At 40.6% G+C, this 20,246-nt stretch overlaps 1 protein-coding gene across 8 annotated transcripts in view; it reads left to right on the top strand.

Annotated features, from left to right (window-relative positions):
- The first annotated feature begins 14,551 nt into the window (after nt 1-14,551).
- LOC137756065 (arylamine N-acetyltransferase 1) overlaps nt 14,552-20,246 on the top strand; it is a 45,708-nt gene continuing 40,013 nt past the window's right edge. For 5 of the 8 annotated variants that reach the window (XR_011072168.1, XR_011072170.1, XR_011072169.1 and 2 more), the window contains exon 1: nt 14,552-14,613. The gene's annotated coding sequence lies outside the window, so the exon portion shown is untranslated. Of the gene's footprint in view, nt 14,614-18,010; nt 18,197-20,246 lie in introns of all 8 variants that reach the window. The other 3 variants (XR_011072167.1, XM_068532281.1, XM_068532283.1) reach the window with 1 other exon arrangement.

Below are 20,246 nucleotides of genomic sequence, written 5' to 3'. Positions count from 1 at the left end.
AGTTTTTCCTGTTACACTGCAGGACTTTACAATAGGGTTAGGCCCGATAGCATACATAGAACGTTCCAAGGATGAAGGAGTTCGATACATGCAGAACACCCTGTGAAGAAAAGTTGATACAGCAAGGGACCAGGGTGTAGCTAGAGTCTCTTTTGACTTGTTAGAAATCAGAAGGTGTTCGGCTGCATGTTCACTGGAAAAGAACACCTGATGGCACAAACCTTGCGTTTCCATTTTAAAAGCTCTATCCACGCTGCACTGAAGATACCTAAATAACACTGTTTTTGACTGGCCTCTAGTCACTGCAGGCAGCCCTCTGGAAAGAAAAGGAGTTTTCTCTAAGAAAACACGGTGCTTCCATAGCATGGGTGGGAGCTCCTCCTGTCATTCTCTAGAGCTACAGGGAAACTTGACGTGAGTACTTGCCTCAAGCTAAGGCCTGAAAAGCCCTGCTGAAGCAAAAGCGTGTAGCAGTTTCCATTAGGTCGTATTCGCAGTTCTGCTCTACTTTAACGTTTCTTCACTTTTCCTGACACTAGGCACCCTCGTGTAGGCACCCTTTTTCTTGCAAATACAGTGAGTACCAGCAGTCTCCTTTGCCCTTCCAGGACACATCCAGACATAAAAGCCTTTCCCAGTAACTCTACGTATTCAGAGTGTAGGGCAACTCGCTGCACCCTTCCTTAAGAAGCTAGGTGGACTCAGCTCTTCAACAGCTCCAGGGATTCTGTTCTCGCACGTCCTACATGCCATGGAAGTCTGCCTCATTGCCCTCATTGGACCTACACTAAGAAACACAATCTGCTTCGCCGTCCTCTAGGAACTCTGACCCCAAGACCCCATACCTACAGGAGAAAGGAGGCTTGCATTCCTACTGCAACCAAAGCACAGTTTTTCCTGGTACACTGCAGGGCTTGAAAATAGGCTTAGGCCTGATAGCATACATAGAACTTTCCAAGAATGAGGGCGTTCGATACATGTAGAACACCCTGTGAAGAAAAGTTGATTCAGCAAGGGACAAGGGTGTAGCTAGAGTCTCTTTTGACTTGTAAGAATTCAGAAGGGTTTTGGCTGCATGTTCACCGGAATAGAAGACCTGATAGCACAAGCCTTGCTTTCCCATTTTAAATCACTATCCATGCTAGCCTGAAGATCCCTAAATAACACTGTTTTTGACTGGCCTCTAGTCACTGTAGGGAGCCCTCTGGAAAGAAAAGGCGTTTTCTCTAAGGAAACACGGTGCTTCCATAGCATGTGGGGGAGCTCCTCCTGTCATGCTCTAGAGCTACAGGGAAACTTGACGTGAGTACTTGCCTCAAGCTAAGGCCTGAAAAGCCCTCCTGAAGCGAAAGCGCTTAGCAGTTTCCACTAGGTCGTATTCGCAGTTCTGCTCTACTTTAACGTTTCTACACTTTTCCTGACACTAGGCACCCTCGTGTAGGCACCCTTTTTCTTGCAAATACAGTGAGTACCAGCAGTCTCCTTTGCCCTTCCAGGACACATCCAGACATAAAAGCCTTTCCCAGTAACTCTACGTATTCAGAGTGTAGGGCAACTCGCTGCACCCTTCCTTAAGAAGCTAGGTGGACTCAGCTCTTCAACAGCTCCAGGGATTCTGTTCTCGCACGTCCTACATGCCATGGAAGTCTGCCCCATTGCCCTCATTGGACCTACACTAAAAAAAGCAATCTGCTTCGCCTTCCTTCTAGGAACTCTTACCCAAGGACACCATACCTACAGGTTAAAGAGGCTTGCATTCCTACTGGAACCAAAGCAAATATTTTCCTGTTACACTGCAGGACTTTAGAATAGGGTTAGGCCCGATAGCATACATAGAACGTTCCAAGGATGAGGGAGTTCGATACATGCAGAACACCCTGTGAAGAAAAGTTGATTCAGCAAGGGCCAAGTGTGTAGCTAGAGTCTCTTTTGACTTGTTAGAAATCAGAAGGTGTTCGGCTGCATGTTCACTGGAAAAGAACACCTGAGAGCACAAACCTTGCGTTTCCATTTTAAAACCTCTATCCACGCTGCACTGAAGATACCTAAATAACACTGTTTTTGACTGGCCTCTAGTCACTGCAGGCAGCCCTCTGGAAAGAAAAGGAGTTTTCTCTAAGGAAACACGGTGCTTCCATAGCATGGGTGGGAGCTCCTCCTGTCATGCTCTAGAGCTACAGGGAAACTTGACGTGAGTACTTGCCTCAAGCTAAGGCCTGAAAAGCCCTGCTGAAGCGAAAGTGCTTAACAGTTTCCATTAGGTCGTATTCGCAGTTCTGCTCTACTTTAACGTTTCTTCACTTTTCTAGACACTAGGCACCCTCGTGTAGGCACCCTTTTGCCTACAAATACATTGAGTTCCTGCAGGCTCCTCTGCCCTTCTAAGAAACATGCAGGCCCGGAAGCCTTTCCAAGTTACTCTTTGTATTTAGAGAGTAAGGTTACACACTGCACCCTTCCTTGGGAAAGCTAGATGTCCTCAGCACTCCAACAGCTCCAGGGATTATGTTTTCTCATGTCCTACATTCCTTGGAAGTCTGTCTCATTGCACTCATTGGAGCTGCACTTAGAAACACAATAGGCTTCGCCTTCCTTCTAGGAACTCATACCCAAGGACCCCATACCTACAGGAGAAATTCGGCTTGCATTCCTCCTGCAACTAAAGCACAGGTCTTCCTGTTACACTGCAGGATTTTAGAAGAGGCTAAGGCCCGATAGCCTACTTAGAGCCTTCCTTGGGTGAGGGTGTTCAGTACCTGCAGAACACCCTGTGAAGGAACGATGATTCAGGGAAGGGACCTGTGTGTAGCTAGAGTCTCTTTTGACTTGTTAGAATTCACATGGATATATATAGGCTGCGTGTTCACTGGAAATGGGGGCCTGACAGCACAAGCCTTGCTTTCCCATATTGAAAGCTCCGTTCATGCTGCCTTGAAGCTACCTAAATAACATTGTTTTTGACTGGCCTCTAGTAACTATAGTCAGGGCTCGAGGAAGAAATGGAGTTTTTGCTTAATAAACAGGGTGCTTCCTAAGCATGGATGGGAGCTCATCCTGTCACGCTCTAGAGCTAAATGGAAACTCGACGTGTGTACTTGCCTCAAGGTAAGACTCTGAGTCTAGATATCAATTAGAGCAAAAACTCTGAAAAATATACAAATACATGGAGGCTAAACAATACACTACTTAATAACCAAGGTATCACTGAAGAAATCAAAGTGGAAATCAAAAAATACCTAGAAACAAATGACAATGAAAACACGATGACCCAAAACCTATGGGATGCAGCAAAAGCAGTTCTAAGAGGGAAGTTTATACCAATTCAATCCTACCTCCAGAAACAAGAAACATCTCAAATAAACACCCTAACCTTACACCTAAAGCAATTAGAGGAAGAAGAACAAAAAACCTCAACGTTAGCAGAAGGAAAGAAATCATAAAGATCAGATCAGAAATAAATGAAATAGAAACAAAGAAAACAATAGCAAAGATCAATAAAACTAAAAGCTGGTTCTTTGAGAAGATAAACAGAATTGATAAACCATTAGTCAGACTCATCACAAACAAAAGTGAGAAGACTCAAATCAATAGAATTAGAAATGAAAAAGGAGAAGTAACAACTGACACTGCAGAAATACAAAGGATCATGAGAGATCACTAAAAGCAACTATATGCCAATAAAATGGACAACCTGGAAGAAATGGACAAATTCTTAGAAAAGCACAACCTTCTGAGACTGAACCACGAAGAAATAGAAAATATAAACAGACCAATCACAAGCACTGAAATTGAGACTCTGATTAAAAATCTTCCAACAAACAAAAGCCTAGAACCAGATGGCTTTACAGGCGAATTCTATCAAACATTTAGAGAAGAGCTAACACCTATCCTTCTCAAACTCTTCCAAAATATAGTAGAGTGAAGAACACTCCCAAACTCATTCAACGAGGCCACCATCACCCTGATACCAAACCCAGACAAAGATGTCACAAAGAAAGAAAACTACAGGCCAGTATCACTGATGAACATAGATGCAAAACTCCTCAACAAAATACTAGCAAACAGAATCCAACAGCACATTAAAAGGATCATACACCATGATCAAGTGGGGTTTATCCCAGGAATGCAAGGATTCTTCAATATACGCAAATCAATCAATGTGATACACCATATTAACAAATTGAAGGAGAAAAACCATATGATCATCTCAGTAGATGGATAAAAAGTTTTCAAAAATATTTAACACCCATTTATGATAAAAACTCTCCAGAAAGTAGGCATGGAGGGAACTTACCTCAACATAATAAAGGCCATATATGACAAACCCACAGCCAACATTGTCCTCAATGGTGAAAAACTGAAACCATTTCCACTAAGATCAGGAATAAGACAACGTTGCCCACTCTCACCACTATTATTCAACATAATTTTGGAAGTTTTAGCCACAGAAATCAGAAAAGAAAAAGAAATAAAAGGAATCCAAATCGGAAAAGAAGTAAAGTTGACACTGTTTGCAGATAACATGATACTATACATAAAGAATCCTAAAGACGCTACCAGAAAACTACTAGAGCTAATCAATGAATTTGGTAAAATAGCAGGATACAAAATTAATGCACAGAAATCTCTTGCATTCCTATACACTAATGATGAAAAATCTGAAAGAGAAATTAAGGAAACACTCCCATTTATCATTGCAACCAAAAGAATAAAATACCTAGGAATAAGCCTAACTAAGGAGACAAAAGACCTGTATACAGAAAACTATAAGACACTGATGAAAGAAATTAAAGATGATATAAATAGATGGAGAGATATACCATGTTTTTGGATTGGAAGAATCAACATTGCGAAAATGACTATACTACTTAATACTTGTTTTTAACACTTTGCCCCAGGTTCTGATTTCTGGAGAAACCTAGGTAGTGTTTGAGTGGCATGTAATGTCATGGTAATGAATGAGATCATCCAAGAAAAAATGTGTACATTGAGAAGAGAAAGTGTCCAAAAGACTAAGGCACCACAACCTTTCTTTAAAAGTGAAAGAGAGAAGGCAATTTTGGATAAGGAGACAAAGAAGAAATAGCTAACGATTTAGGAGGGAAATCAGGAGATGATGGGCTAAGGAAGACAAACAAAAAAGTGTGTTTCAAGAAGGAAATGATAGATAATGTTGATAGCTGCAGAGATATAAAGAACTATAAATAAAATAACTGCTAATTTTTATCAAAGAGCTAGCTTTTGGTTTTGTTATTTTCTCTATTGTTTTTCTGTTTTCAATTTCATTGATTTCTGCCCTGATTTTTATTATGCTTTTTCTTCTGCTTTCTGTAGGTTTGTATTGCTATTCTTTTTCTAGTTTCCTAAGGTTAAAACTTAAGTTATTGTTTTAGATCTTTATTCTTTTCTACATTTAATGTTATAAATTTCTCTCTAAGCACTGTGCATTCCACAAATTTTGATAGATTGTATTTTCCATTTCATTTCCCACTTTTCTTAAGATTTCTTGTTTAGTTCTCATGCTATTAAATGTGTGTCATTTATGATACAAATAAACTTATTTACAAAACAGAAACAGACTCACGGACTTAGATAATGAATTTATGGTTATGTGCGGGAGGAGTGTAGGGGGGAGGGATAGATTGGGAGTTTGGGATTGACATATACACGCTGCTATATTTAAAGTAGATAACCAACAAGGACCTACTGTATAGCACAGGAAACTCTGCTCAATATTCTGTAATAACCTAAATGGGGAAAGAACTTGAAAAAGAATAGATACATGTAGAATACCTACATGTATTCAGTATAACTGAATCACTTTGCTGTACACCTGACACAAACACAACATTGTTAATCAACTATACTCCAGTATGAAACAAAAATTTAAAAAAATAATCTAAATGTGCATCATTTAATCTCCAAAGGCTTTGAGATTTTCCAGCTGTCTTTCTGTTATTAATTTCTAATTTAATTCATTATGGTTTGAGAACATACATTGATTCCTTTTTTTTTTAATTAATGAAGAACATTTTATGGCCCAGAATGTGGTCTTTCTTGGTGGATGATTCCATGTGAGCTTCAGAACAATGCATATTGTGCTATTATTGGATATAGTCTATTAATGGCAATTAGATCCAATTGATTGTGTGGCTCAGTTCAACTGATTTTTTGTCTACTGGATCTGTCAATTATTGATAGAAAGGAGTTGATGTCTCCAACTATAAGTAGATTCTCTATTTCTTCTTGCAGTTTGATCAGTTTTTCCTTCATATATATTGATGATTTGTTGTTAGGCACATGCACAGCTTTACTTAAAGAATTGACCCCCGTATCATTATGTTCTTTTGTATTCCTGATAATTTTCCTTATTCTGAGCAGGCTTTGTCTAATACTAATATTACCACTTCAGCTTTCTTTTGATTTATGTTAGCATGATTTATGTTAAGAAAGGGAACATAATAAAGGCCATATATGACAAACCCACAGCCAACATTGTCCTCAATGGTGAAAAACTGAAACCATTTTCACTAAGATCAGGAACAAGACAAGGTTGCCCACTCTCACCACTATTATTCAACATAGTTTTGGAAGTGTTAGCCACAGCAATCAGAGAAGACAAAGAAATAAAAGGAATCCAAATCGGAAAAGAAGAAGTAAAGCTGTCACTATTTGCAGATGACATGATACTATACATAGAGAATCCTAAAGATGCTACCAGAAAACTCCTAGAGCTAATCAATGAATTTGGTAAAGTAGCAGGATACAAAATAAATGCACAGAAATCTCTTGCATTTCTATACACTAATGACGAAAAATCTGAAAGTGAAATTAAGAAAACACTCCCATTTACCATTGCAACAAAAAGAATAAAATATCTAGGAATAAACCTGCCTAAGGAGACAAAAGACCTGTATGCAGAAAATTATAAGACACTGATGAAAGAAATTAAAGATGATACAAATAGATGGAGAGATATACCATGTTCCTGGATTGGAAGAATCAACATTGTGAAAATTACTCTACTACCCAAAGCAATCTACAGATTCAATGCAATCCCTATCAAACTACCACTGGCATTTTTCACAGAACTAGAACAAAAAATTTCACAATTTGTATGGAAACACAAAAGACCCCGAATAGCCAAAGCAATCTTGAGAACGAAAAATGGAGCTGGGGGAATCAGGCTCCCTGACTTCAGACTATATTACAAAGCTTCAGTAATCAAGACAGTCTGGTACTGGCACAAAAACAGAAATATAGATCAATGGAACAGGATAGAAAGCCCAGAGATAAACCCACACACATATGGTCACCTTATCTTTGATAAAGGAGCCAAGCATATACAGTGGAGAAAAGACAGCCTCTTCAATAAGTGGTGCTGGGAAAATTGGACAGGTACATGTAAAAGTATGAAATTAGAACACTCCCTGACACCATGCACAAAAATAAACTCAAAATGGATTAAAGACCTAAGTGTAAGGGCAGACACTATCAAACTCTTAGAGGAAAACATAGGCAGAACACTCTATGACATACATCACAGCAAGATTCTTTTTGACCCAGCTCCCAGAGAAATGGAAATAAGAACACAAATAAACAAATGGGATCTAATGAAACTTAAAAGCTTTTGCACAGCAAAGGAAACCATAAACAAGACCAAAAGACAACCATCAGAATGGGCGAAAATATTTGCAAATGAAGCAACTGACAAAGGATTAATCTCCAAGATTTACAAGCAGCTCATGCAGCTGAATAACAAAAAAACCAACAACCCAATCCAAAAATGGGCAGAAGACCTAAATAGACATTTCTCCAAAGAAGATATACAGATGGCCTACAGACACATGAAAGAATGCTCAACATCATTAATCATTAGAGAAATGCAAATCAAAACTACAATGAGATATCATCTCACACCGGTTAGAATGGTCATCATCAAAAAATCTAGAAACAATAAATGCTGGAGAGGGTGTGGAGGAAAGGGAACCCTCTTGCACTGTTGGTGGGAATGTAAATTGATACAGCCACTATGGAGAACAGTATGGAGGTTCCTTAAAAAACTACAAATAGAACTACCATACGACCCAGCAATCCCACTACTGGGCATATACCCTGAGAAAACCATAGGTCAAAAAGAGTCATGTACCAAAATGTTCATTGCAGCTCTATTTACAATAGCCAGGACATGGAAGCAACCTAAATGTCCATCGACAGATGAATGGATAAAGAAGATGTGGCACATATATACAATGGAATATTACTCAGCCATAAAAAGAAATGAAATGGAGGTATTTGTAATGAGGTGGATGGAGTTAGAGTCTGTCATACAGAGTGAAGTAAGTCAGAAAGAGAAAAACAAATACAGTATGCTAACACATATATACGGAATCTAAGGAAAAAAAAAAAGGCCATGAAGAACCCAGTGGCAAGACGGGAATAAAGACACAGACCTACTAGAGAATGGACTTGAGGATATGGGGAGGGGGTGGGGTGAGATGTGACAGGGTAAGAGAGTGTCATGGACATATATACACTACCAAATGTAAAATAGATAACTAGTGGGAAGCAGCTGCATAGCACAGGGAGATCAGCTCGGTGCTTTGTGACCACCTAGAGGAGTGGGATGGGGAGGGTGGGAGGGAGGGAGATGCAAGAGGGAAGAGAAATGGGAACATATTGTATATGTATAACTGATTCACTTTGTTATAAAGCAGAAGCTAACACACCATTGTAAGGCAATTATACTTCAATAAAGATGTTTAAAAAAAAAAAAAAGAGAAAGGGATATTTCTTCATCCCTTTACTTTTTTTTTTCTTGGTCTTAGCTATTCTAAGGCCCATTAATTTACATATAAATTTTAGAATAAGCTTGTCTGTATCTACATAAAATAAAAGTAAAATAAGAACAACAAAAAATACTTCCTGAAATATTGATAGGAATTGCATTACACTTATATATCAATCTGGGAAGAATTGACACTATGTTGAGTCTTCCAATCCACAAACACAGTATGTCTCTGCAGGCCAGGTCTACTGGTGATAAATACTCTTAGTTTTTGTCTTTCTGGGCACGTCTTTATTCTCCTTCACTTTTCATGGATATATTTGCTGGATACAGAAGTCTAGATTTGTGGGTTTATTCTTTCAAACCATTAAATATTTTTCTTTACTTTTTGCATGGTTTCTGAAAAGAAGTCCACTATAATTCTTGTTTATCTTTAGTGTGTAAGGTGTTTTTTTTTTCCCCTCTACCTTCTTTCAAGATTTTCTCTCTGTCTCTGTTTTTTCTGCAGGTGTCCATTTTTGGATATTTATTATGTGTGTTATTCTCTGAGATTTCTGGATCTGTGTTTTAGTGTCTGTCATTAATTTTGGAAAATACATATTCAGCCATTATTACTTCAAATATTTCTTCTGCTTCTTTCTTTCTTTCCTTCTTTCTTTCTTTCTTTCTTTCTTTCTTTCCTTCTTTCTTTCTTTCTTTCCTTCTTCTTCTGGTATTCTGATTACATTTATGCTGTATCTTTTACAATTGCCCTGCAGTTCATGAATGTTCTCTATTATTTCTTGGTTTTCTTTTTGCATTTTGGGAAGTTTCTATTGACATATCTTCAAGCACACTGAATCTTTAATTGGCCATGTTCAGTCTACTGGTAAGCCCATCAAAGACATTCTTCATTTCTGTTATAAATTTTTATTTCTAACATTTCCTTTTTTTATAAATTTATTTATTTAATTTATTTATTTTTGGCTGTGTTGGGTCTTCATTTTTACACGTGAGCTTTCTCTAGTTGTGGTGAGCCGGGGCTACTCTTTGTTGTGGTGCACAGGTTTCTCATTGTGGTGGTTTCTCTTGTTGTGGAGCATGGGCTCTAGGCACGTGGCCTTCAGTAGTTGCAGCACGAGGACTCAGTAGTTGTAGTGCATGGGCTTAGTTGCTCTGTGGCATGTGGGGTCTTCCCAGACCAGGGACCGAACTTGTGTTCCCTTCATTGGCAGGCAGATTCTTAACCACTGCACCACCAGGGAAGTCCCTCTAGCATTTCCTTTGAGTCTTCCTTAGAGTTTTAATTTCTATGCTTACAATGCCCATCTATTCTTGCATGTTGTCTGCTTTTCCATTAGAAAGTTTAGCATATTAATCATAGTTATTTTAAATTCCTGGTCTGATAACTCCAAAATCCTTACCATAGCTGAATCTTACTCTGATGCTTGCCTTATTTCTTCACACTGTGTTTTTTCATATGTTAGCATGCCTTGCAATTTTATGTTGGAAGCTAAACATGATGTATTGCGTAATAAGAACTGAGGTATGCAGGCCTTTAGTGTGAGGGTTTATGTTTATTTCACTAGGAATTATGCTGTGTTTACTGTTTTCTGTAGCTATAGATGTCCAAGTCTTCAATTTCCTTTACTATGCTAGTTTTGGTCTCTTTCTTGTCTCAGGATTGCCTGGAAATCCCTCATTAAATAGTGTCTGAAACTTGTAGCTTTTCATCTGTAATTCTCTGTTATATACAGTAGAATTATTGATATGGTTATAAGGGATGGTGAGGAGATAAGTATATTTATAGTCCTATCATTAGTCTCAAGTTTTAAGTAAGCCTGGGTTTTGCCCCAAAGTGTGACCTTCAAAAGTGCATCTCAACTTTTCCTCCCCTTAGGTGAGGCAGAAATGCTGGAGATGATTGGAGTTTGGTATTTTCCTTACCTTACTTTGACTAGGCTGTTATAAAGTACGTTCCCTGGAGGGAAGGGAGAGAACAGAATTCTGTGACCTGATTTCAAAATGATTACATTTTCCTCCTTCTATCAGAAGTGCATAGAGATTATTCTGTTGTCTTTACAATGAGAACTTGGGTGGGGATCCTGGTGGTAAAATCCACAAAAGTGTGGAGGACTCCATGAGACTGAGACAACCCATAGTTTGTAACTTTCAAGCTCATCTACACTGAGTCTCCAGGAGTTCATTGAAGTTTTTAAGTGTTCTTAATAATACTGGTTTCGGCTAGGGCTTCTAATCTTGAACTTCAGTTCACAGTAATCTCCGATTCTATGTATGCACCTGTCTGTCTCTCTACTTTTTAGCAGTGTTGCTGAAATTTGGCCTCTGTACACTGATGCCAGATTAAATCTTGGAGACAGAGTTTTGGGTGAAGTAGAAAGAAATAGCTTTATTTCTCTGCCAAGCAAAGGTGGCCACAGTGGGTAATGCCCTCAAGACTGTGTGCCCCACTCTCGAGGGGGTAGCAAGGAGTCTTATAGTGTTCAAGGCACAGGGTGTGATCAGGTCATGGAATTTCTTCTGATTGGTTGGTGGTGAGGTAAGCGGGAATCAGCATCATCAGCCTTCTGGTTCCAACCGTTCTGGGGTCTACATGCTTGTGGGCAGCATACAGTTAACTTCTTCCACTTGGTGGGGGTTTCAGTATCTGCAAAACAACTGAAAGGACATGGCTGAGAATATTATCTATAGTCCTTGAGGAAGAACTAAAGATCCTTGACATTGTTTAATGGCTAAAGTATTATTATTTTGTCTTGCTTGACTGTTTTCCTTTCGTTCTGCATGTTCTCGCTTCTCTGATTAAATTTATTCTCTGACTAAAGTTTTTCTACAGACAAAAGGCAGGAAGAGAACATGGGTGGGGGTCTATTCTGGGAAGGCCTCATAGAGTCTTGCTCGGTTAAAGCAGCATTTTTCCTCATGATGTTGATACACTAATGGATCTGTTTGATTTTTCAGGACTTGTTGATTTTGCAATAAGAATGAGAGGATTGGGGCTTCCCTGGTGGTCCAGTGGTTAAGAATCCACACTTCCAATGCAGGGGGTGGGGGTTCAATCCCTGGTCAGGGAACTAAGATCCCACATGAGGCACGGCAAAAAAAAAAAAAGAGAGAGAGAGAGAAAGAGAATTGATAACTTTTACCTGTTGGAGCAGAAACCAGAAGTCTTGGCAAGCAAATTTTAAAACAGATTTATTCAACAACAAAAGATCTTAAATTAGAGGTAATTGTCTTCCATAGATTCCATCATCAAGAGGGGGAGTTTTAGTTCAAACTTCATATCTTTGCAAAAATGTAGGTCTGTTTGTTTTTCTTTAGCAATGAAATAAGAAATTCTTTACATGCTTTAATATTTGAAAGAAAACACTTTAGAACAAGTTAGAATACTTACCATATACAAATTAATTCTACTATATTAAGTATATTTATTTTTTTAAAAGCAGAATGCTTAAACTTTTCCAGCTTGTACATACTGGAATAAAGAGGGAGTTTATTACTACACCTAACTCACCTCTTTATGGTGAGGAGAATGCTCAGTGACAGTTCCAGTATTTCTCACTTCTGATCTCCTTCCACATGGAAAGTCTAGGAAGTAGTCAGAATTTGGCTTGGCAGTTCAGATGGCCACCCTGATCCCAGGCCTACATCCTCTGGTGTCCCTGCCCTCAGACCCCAGGATCCATGACTCTGGTCTTACTCTCCCTTAGCCACAAGCCTCCTGACTTCAGGTTTCTGAAACAATTCTTGCTGGAGATCCTCAAGGGCCTCTGTTACTTTGGCTAGAATGATGGAAGCAATCTCAGAATTACAAACTTGCCATCTGGATCTTAATTCCAGGTGTCACATTTCCTAGGATCAGGGGACAATAGCCCTACTCTATTGAATGAAGCCTTTCCACAATTTCTGTCAAAATGACCCAGGCCCAGACCTGCATTCTGAGATTATATCCTTCTCCAGCAATATTTTTCTAGCAAGATGTCCTCTGCTATCCATCCTTCATCTCTGCTGTGCCCTGGCTACTATGGCAGAAGAGTGCTTCCTCGACACCTTGCCATTTAATTCACCACCAGTAAATATGATGGGTCAATAGGAATATGAAGTGATGCTCAAACTCACTAAGAATCAGAGAAGTGCAGATGAGAATTACACTGAGCTATCACCTTAGACACATGAGATTGGCAGACATTTGAAGGTTGCTAACCGAAAGTATCAACCAGGATATGAGGAAAGCAGGATACTTTCTACACAAGAGGACAGAAATGCTCAATGAAATTAAGTACACTGATGCCCTGTCCTCTAGCACATTCCATTCCTGATGTCTATCCAAGCAAAGTCCTCATGTCCATCTACAGGGCACAAGTAGGAAAGTGCTGATTACAGTGGTGTTTGTAGTAACCAGGAGTTGGCAGCAACCTAAGTGTCCTTCACCAGTGGTACCAGTAGGTTAAATGGTTTTAGGTTGGTTTCCTCCAAAACCAGACCCTGAGATGAAGATTTGCATTCAAGTAGCTTACTTGGGAGGTGATTTAAGGAAGTACCACCATGGGAGTAGGAAAGTGAGGCAGCGGCTCTCTGAGACTCAATGAAGGGTACATGATCGGCAGGTTACCTCAGAGGACAATGGAAGCTTCCTCTCACTGGAGAACATAGGGAGGCAGTGCTGGCCATGACCCCAGAGTAACCCCACCTGAGTAGGTGGAACACAGGGGCATTTATGCTCCCACTCACATTTTCCGGGCTGAGTGGTGTTCCAGGGCCATTAGTTGCAGGTCCATCTGTATGGCCAAAGCACAGGCCAAGAGAAAGCCTTCAGGTAGAGAATCCCAAGTTCATGCAGCATAATACAGGAGGCATGGACTAGAACTGTTAGTGCCAAAGAGAGAGCACAAGGCAACACTTGTGTCATGAAGATGGTTTTAGAAATGGGGGTGGGTGTTGTGGGATGAATTAGGAGATAGGAATTGACATATATACACTATTGATACTATGTGTAAAATAGATAACTAATGAGAACCTACTGTATAGCACAGGGAACTCTACTCAGTGCTCTGTGGTGACCTAAATGAGAAGGAAATCCAAAAAACAGGGGATATATGTATATGTATAACTGATTCACTTTGCTGTATTGTATAAACGAAAACAATATTATAAAACAACTATACTCCAATAAAAATTTTTTTTAATTATAAAAAGAAATAAAGTATAGAGGGAAGTGCATTAGAAACAGCAAGAGTGATAGACCTATATCATTAACATAAATTAAAAATACATGCAGAAACAAAAGCACATTATATATGTCACACTCATAACTTATATGTGGACAAATTTAGGACACATTATACAGTGCCTCAGGGTGGAGTGGTGAATGGGACTGAAGATGGGGAAGAAAAATAGGAATTTAGGGGCCTCATGGAAATTCATGAGGAAATGCTGTCATAGCCTGGGGGAGTGATTTAAAATATCCATCTCCTTCTGCTCCTCTAGGTTAATGAACCTACTTTTCCTGGATCCCCTTAAAACCCTAACCTCCCACGTTACACTTAGGATATCTGGATTCAGCCTCCCTAAGAGTAGAAACTGTATGGATTACAAGGTCACTCCACTCTCAGCCTGGTGCCAGGTCTCACCAGAGTACATTTGAACAAGATGTGCACAAGAACAACCCAAGTTCCCAAGACTACATTTCCCAGAGCTCCCTGGTGATTCTAACTAGATTCAAGGGGTGGAGCAGTTTGCAAACGAGTGAGGTTTCTTCCTGGGCTTGTCCAGGAAGTGGGAGGATGGCAGTCAGCCCGGTTCCTGGTTGTGGGCCCCAGGGGAGCTCGGTAAGTGACATGTTGTGCTTTGAAATCGGGGCTTAATCCTATTTCAAATATGAGTCCAGGAGACTAGATACTACACAGACCCGAATGTCAGGTCCTAAGCCAGTTCAGAAAGTTTGGTTGACATATAACTTGAGTCCTTATGCTGTAATTACTGTACAGGATAATGGAGGAGATAACACACCCCAATTCAAACTGTCGGGGTTGATGCCGAAAGCTCAGCTTCTCTGTACACCGGTGCCAAATCAGATCTTGGAGACAGAGTTTTGGGTGAAGTAGAAAAGGAGAGCTTTATTACTTTGTCAGGCAAAGGGGGACACAACAGCTCCTGCCTCGAAAAACTATGTGTCCCAACCCAAGAAGATTTGATAAGGAGTTTTATAGCAATACTTCCCAAGGGTGGGGTTGTGGACAAGATAAGGACGTGTGCAGGGTCTCAGGTGGTCAGTCCCATAATCTTGATGAGCTTCTCTGGTCCCTTTAATCTTGCTTCGGGTGGTTTCTTGGCTGCTCCTCCCTTGATTAGCAACTGTTCGAATCTGCCCTCTGGAACTCAGGGAAGGTCAAGGAGGCTAGAGTCTTGCCGACAAGAAATGGGGGACAAAAATAAGAGGCCAAGCCTCCATACCTGGGTGCCTCACAAGGCCCTGCTCAGTTTCAGGGTTAGAGTAACAGCCGTGTGACATCCCAGGTGTGAGGACTTGGGCAGGTCATTTAAGCATCTCTAAAAGTCAGTTTATCCCTCAGAAAATTGGAGCTAATAAGAGAGCTTACTTTAAAAGTTTGTTGCGAGGATTAAAGTATATAAAATATAGCTAATGTGTACAACACGTGATTCAGGGGACAGGATTTCCCTCTTGGATAATTGAAACAGCAATGTCCACCTTCTCTATCCCCACCTGGGTGTGTCCCAAAGGGCCCAGTTAGTCCTGCAGTCAGCAAATTCATGGTCACTCCTGCTCCTCCTGCATTAGCTGATCAGAAATTCTCTAATGATCATCCCCAAACTCCAGGGAGGCTGTGTTGCGTTGTCTGCACAGTTTAAGGGAATTCTTGAGGACGTTTTATCTTGATGGAAGGCAGACCCTAAGGGAAGGTCTCCAGGAGCCATAAATGACAAGAACCAGCTCTTTCACTGTCAGGCAGGCTGAGGACACCACTCCCTGAGCACAAATGTGCAGAATTCCACAGGAGAGAGGAGCCTGTGGCGGCTGACAGCCCCAGAGCAAGGGGTCTGTGGGCTCTCCCCTCTGGACTTTGCTCCCTTGCCCTGGCCCGACGCCCACAACAACAACACGCCTGTTGGCTCTTCTTTGATGAACTGACCTTTCCCTTCCGCCAAGTCACAGTTTAGTTCCTCAGCCACAAAATGGCTGACCCCGCCCCCTCTCACTCAGAAGGAAGTTGTTAACTGCCAACTATGTATATAGCTGCATCCTGCCCATAGGCTTATTTTGTTTGCCCTTTATAGGTTTAAATAGTTCAGAGCCAACTTTAAAAATAGGCAGATTTCACGCACAACTCTGAGCTTCTGCTCCTCAAGAGGGGGGAAAAAAGAGAAACAGAAACATTCAGAACTTCCTGCTGCCTGGGTGTAACTTTTTTTTTTTGGCTGTTTTCCATTGGCCTTCTGTGCACTAAGCACTGTGAAGGACGGTCTGTGGGCACGGCTTGCCTGGCAACTTCTCTTGTTTTCATCCAGAAGATCACTGGGCTGGCCACTTGCCCCTGGGGGTGGGTTGGGTTGTGGTGTCCTTGCAGTGAGCCTCGGCACCAAAAAAAGGTAAGTAAAGGGAAGGGATGGGAAGGGAAGGGAAAGGGAAGGAGAGGAAAAGAAAATCACAGCATATAGAATGAAAAGCCACTTAGAAGCACCTCTTAAAATTCTACTATTCATTTGGCCAGTTCTATTGCTAGGCATATACCCAATGAATTGAGAACAGATACAGAAAAAAGTACTTGACCACAAATGTTCTCAGCAGCACTGTTCACAACAGCCGAAGGTGGAGCGGAACATAGAGACAGGACGTAGAATGGTGGTTGCCAGAGGCTGGAGGAAATGGGGAATAACTGCTTCATGAGTCTGGGGTTTTACCAGGGGTAGTGAGATATTTTGGAACTAGATAGAAGTCGTGGTTGCACAAAGTTGTGAATGTACCAAATGACACCGAATTGTTCACTTTAAATGGTTTATTTAGGTCATGTGAATTTCACATCAATTTTTAAAAATCTGTTCAGTCATGACAGATATGCTGGCGGTAGGTACAGAAGGTTCCACCTCTGTCCAAACGTGTATTTATGCTGCTTGTATCCCTGAGTGTGACATCAGCATTTCACTCCCTTCCCCTGGGCCCTCATTTTAGTTCCTGAAGCATAAAACAGAGGACTCCATTCCTTCCGTCAAAAGGAGGTTTTTGTGTTTCTTTTTTACTATCAACTTCCTAGTACTTCTGTCCCAGAAACTTATTTTGTTTGGCTTTTCTATCTTCAGCTGAGCAGCTGTGTTCCTTTAGATTGTCTCTCTGGGCCTGCTCGGTAGTCCTCACAATACCTGCCTGACTCTGCAAGCTTTAGCTCAGAGCCCTGGCTGAGCTGCAGGCCTTCAGTACATAAAGCCCTGTTGTCCAATGGCCTCTGAGCAGGGCTAGCCTAACAGCTCCCTTTCCATCCAGAAATCAAGCAGATGCCCACCTGCCCTGGTGTCAGGGTGGGTTGTAGTGTCAATCCAGTGTGATGCCATGTCCTTCACTGAGACAAAGAAAAGGAAAAAGAAGGAAAAGGATAGGAAATAAAACACAAACACACCACACACACACACACACACACACACACACACACAAAGAAAAGCCACTCACTAGCACTCCTTAAGGCTCTTTTATTCAGTCATGCCAGAAGTGCAGGAAGTAGGTATAGAAGATTTCATCTCAGTCCATAACTGTACTTGTGGTGGCAGCATCTCAGGGGTGAACTACCTCTGGATCAATCTGTTTTTAATTCTTCTATTTTAGGCTTTTGCTTACAACTTTATTTGGGGAACGAATAAGTGTTTCTTTAGTTGAAAAATAAAAAATAAAATAACAAAAATGAAATAAAATAAGATAAAATAAAATAAAATAGGAAAACACTGCTGTTCATGAAAGAGGTAGGGACCCTAGACTGGGAGCTGGACAATGAGTTCTTCATATTGACCTGTTCCCCAGCGCTACATCAAAAAGGTAATTTGTAACTGAAGTACCATGTCACTTAGGGGTAAATCACAGCAGCCAGTTGACTATTGAACATTGACCATTCAACAAAATAACAAGCATTCATTTGGTGACAGAAGAAGTCTCTTTTGCCTGACTTTCAAGGCCCTCTGGAAGTTGCCTCATCTTGTACATCTTACCTTTCTTTCACACAGCTCTCCAAAATGACCACTGATACGACTTGTCAGGTTCCCCAGATTTAGAAGCTGAGGCCAGGACCATGTGCAAGTGGCTTATGATGTGCTCCTGGGAGAACTCCAGTGTCAGCCTGAATGTGAATTATAACTCAAAGTCTTTCCAGACTCAAGGCAAGGCAGCTGGGTTTTCAGAACATCTCACCAGTAAGTCACTGATACAGGGCTGCCCTGGCAGGACATGAAGTCCCTGGCACTTCCAGTTTTCACATAGGAAGGCAAAGCAGCTCCAGGAACCCCCAAGAAGTCTTCCAAAGAGTCCACAATGCAGCTCCTTAAGCACAAGGACACAGAAGCCATGCTAGTCAGAGGCACAGAAAAAGCGGTCAAAGACATCTAAAGGCTTCTGGGTGGCTTACAGACAGCATTCTACCCACATTAGCCTCAGTCCTGAATCCTCACCAATGCCATGTGCCCTCTCAAGGTACCCTGAGCATGCTCTGTTCTTTACCCTCTGTACCTGAGGCAGAAGTCTATAGGTCTGATGGCTTCCATTACAACACATTTTAAAAATGTTTTTAAACTACTTTAGCCAAATTCTCATAACATTTCTACTCTTTGTTCTATATTAAAAGGAAACTATTCCTTATATATAGTTCTGTCTCCACCTTTGATTTCTTTCTTGAATATAGTTTAGGTGAGATGTCTGGCTGGAGTGGAGCTTGGACTCCTCAATCTTTCCAGTGAATACGAGGGAAGATGACTGATGACAGGAGATACTTTAATGGCTGATCTTCTGTATATCGGTGGTTCTTCTTCCTTTCCAGTGACACCATACATTAAGAACACTGCCTTATTTTTCTACCCCAATATCCCCAATTATACTTTACACATAAAGGAAGACCGTGTGCTACCATTACATATTGGTCTTTGCTATGTTTGGTAATTCTTGTAGTAGCAATCAGGGACATAGAACATGATTCACCCGTCCTAACTGATCCTATGGCAACTAATCATCTGATTGGTTCCTTCTGAGCCCCTTGTGCTGGCTTCCACAACCTCCAGGCTCAGAACCCATCAGTGTTGCTGTCATTTCCTGTGGTTGCACTTGCTACACCCTCCCCTATGCAACTCAGATGCCCCCTTTACTCTTCAGTCCTTTCCCTCCTCTTTTGTGATTTTTAGGTACTTTTCACAACTCATGTAACACTAAACTATCTTTCTGTTTTCAAAGGAAGTCACAATATACATTTTACTATCTCTTCTATTATTTCTAGAGTTTGGTCCAGGAGAAAGGAATTTCTGAGACTTCTGAATTAAAACTGAACATCAACTTGCTTCCATTTGCTTAGAAATGTTTTAAGTGCCTTTCTGGGAGTTCTCAGTAGATGCTCTAAGTGTGTTCTTTATATATCCCTTGAGTCTTCTCTAATATTAATCATGAAGCTGAAAGGAAAGGACATATCTGCACAGAAATGCTATATATCAAGAAATAAGGCTAGTTGTGTTTTCAGTTAGCTATTTTCCTGGCAACTGTTTTCTAAGTTTTGTCAGTATTTCACTGTGAATCACAACTTTAGTCATAGCAATTTCTTCTGTTTAATCACAGAATACTCAGGTAATATTTGGTTACTCTTTCTGATTTACTTCACTCTGTATGACAGACTCTAGGTCCATCCACATCTCTACAAATGACCCAATTTTGTTCCTTTCTATGGCTGAGTAATACTCCATTGTATATATGTACCACATCTTTATCCCTTCATCTGTCGATGGACATTTAGGTTAATTCCATCTCCTGGCTATGGTAAATAATGCTGCAATGAACATTGGGGTGCCTGTGTCTTTTGAAGTATGGTTTTCTCAGGGTATATGCCCAGTAGTGGGACTGCGGGGTCATATGGTAGTTATATTTTTAGTTTTTTAAGGAACCTCCATACTGTTCTCCATAGTGGCTATATCAATTTACATTCACACCAACAGTGCAAGAGTGTCCCTTTTCTCCACACCCTCTACAGCATTTATTGTTTATAGATTCTTTTGATGATGGCCATTCTGACCACTGTGAGGTGATACCTCATTGTAGTTTTGATATGCATTTCTCTAAAAATTAGTGATGTTGAGCATCTTTTCATGTGCCTCTTGGCCATCTGTATGTCTTATTTGGAGAAATGTCTACCTAGGTCTTCTGCCCATTTTTTGACTGGGTTGTTTCTTTTTTGGATATTGAGGTACATGAGCTCTTTGTATATTTTGG

Source organism: Eschrichtius robustus, chromosome 21 (genome assembly GCF_028021215.1).
Source record: "Eschrichtius robustus isolate mEscRob2 chromosome 21, mEscRob2.pri, whole genome shotgun sequence".
NCBI lineage: Eukaryota > Metazoa > Chordata > Mammalia > Artiodactyla > Eschrichtiidae > Eschrichtius > Eschrichtius robustus.
Note: the sequence above shows the minus strand (reverse complement) of the source record. Positions and strands in the feature narration are given on the sequence as shown.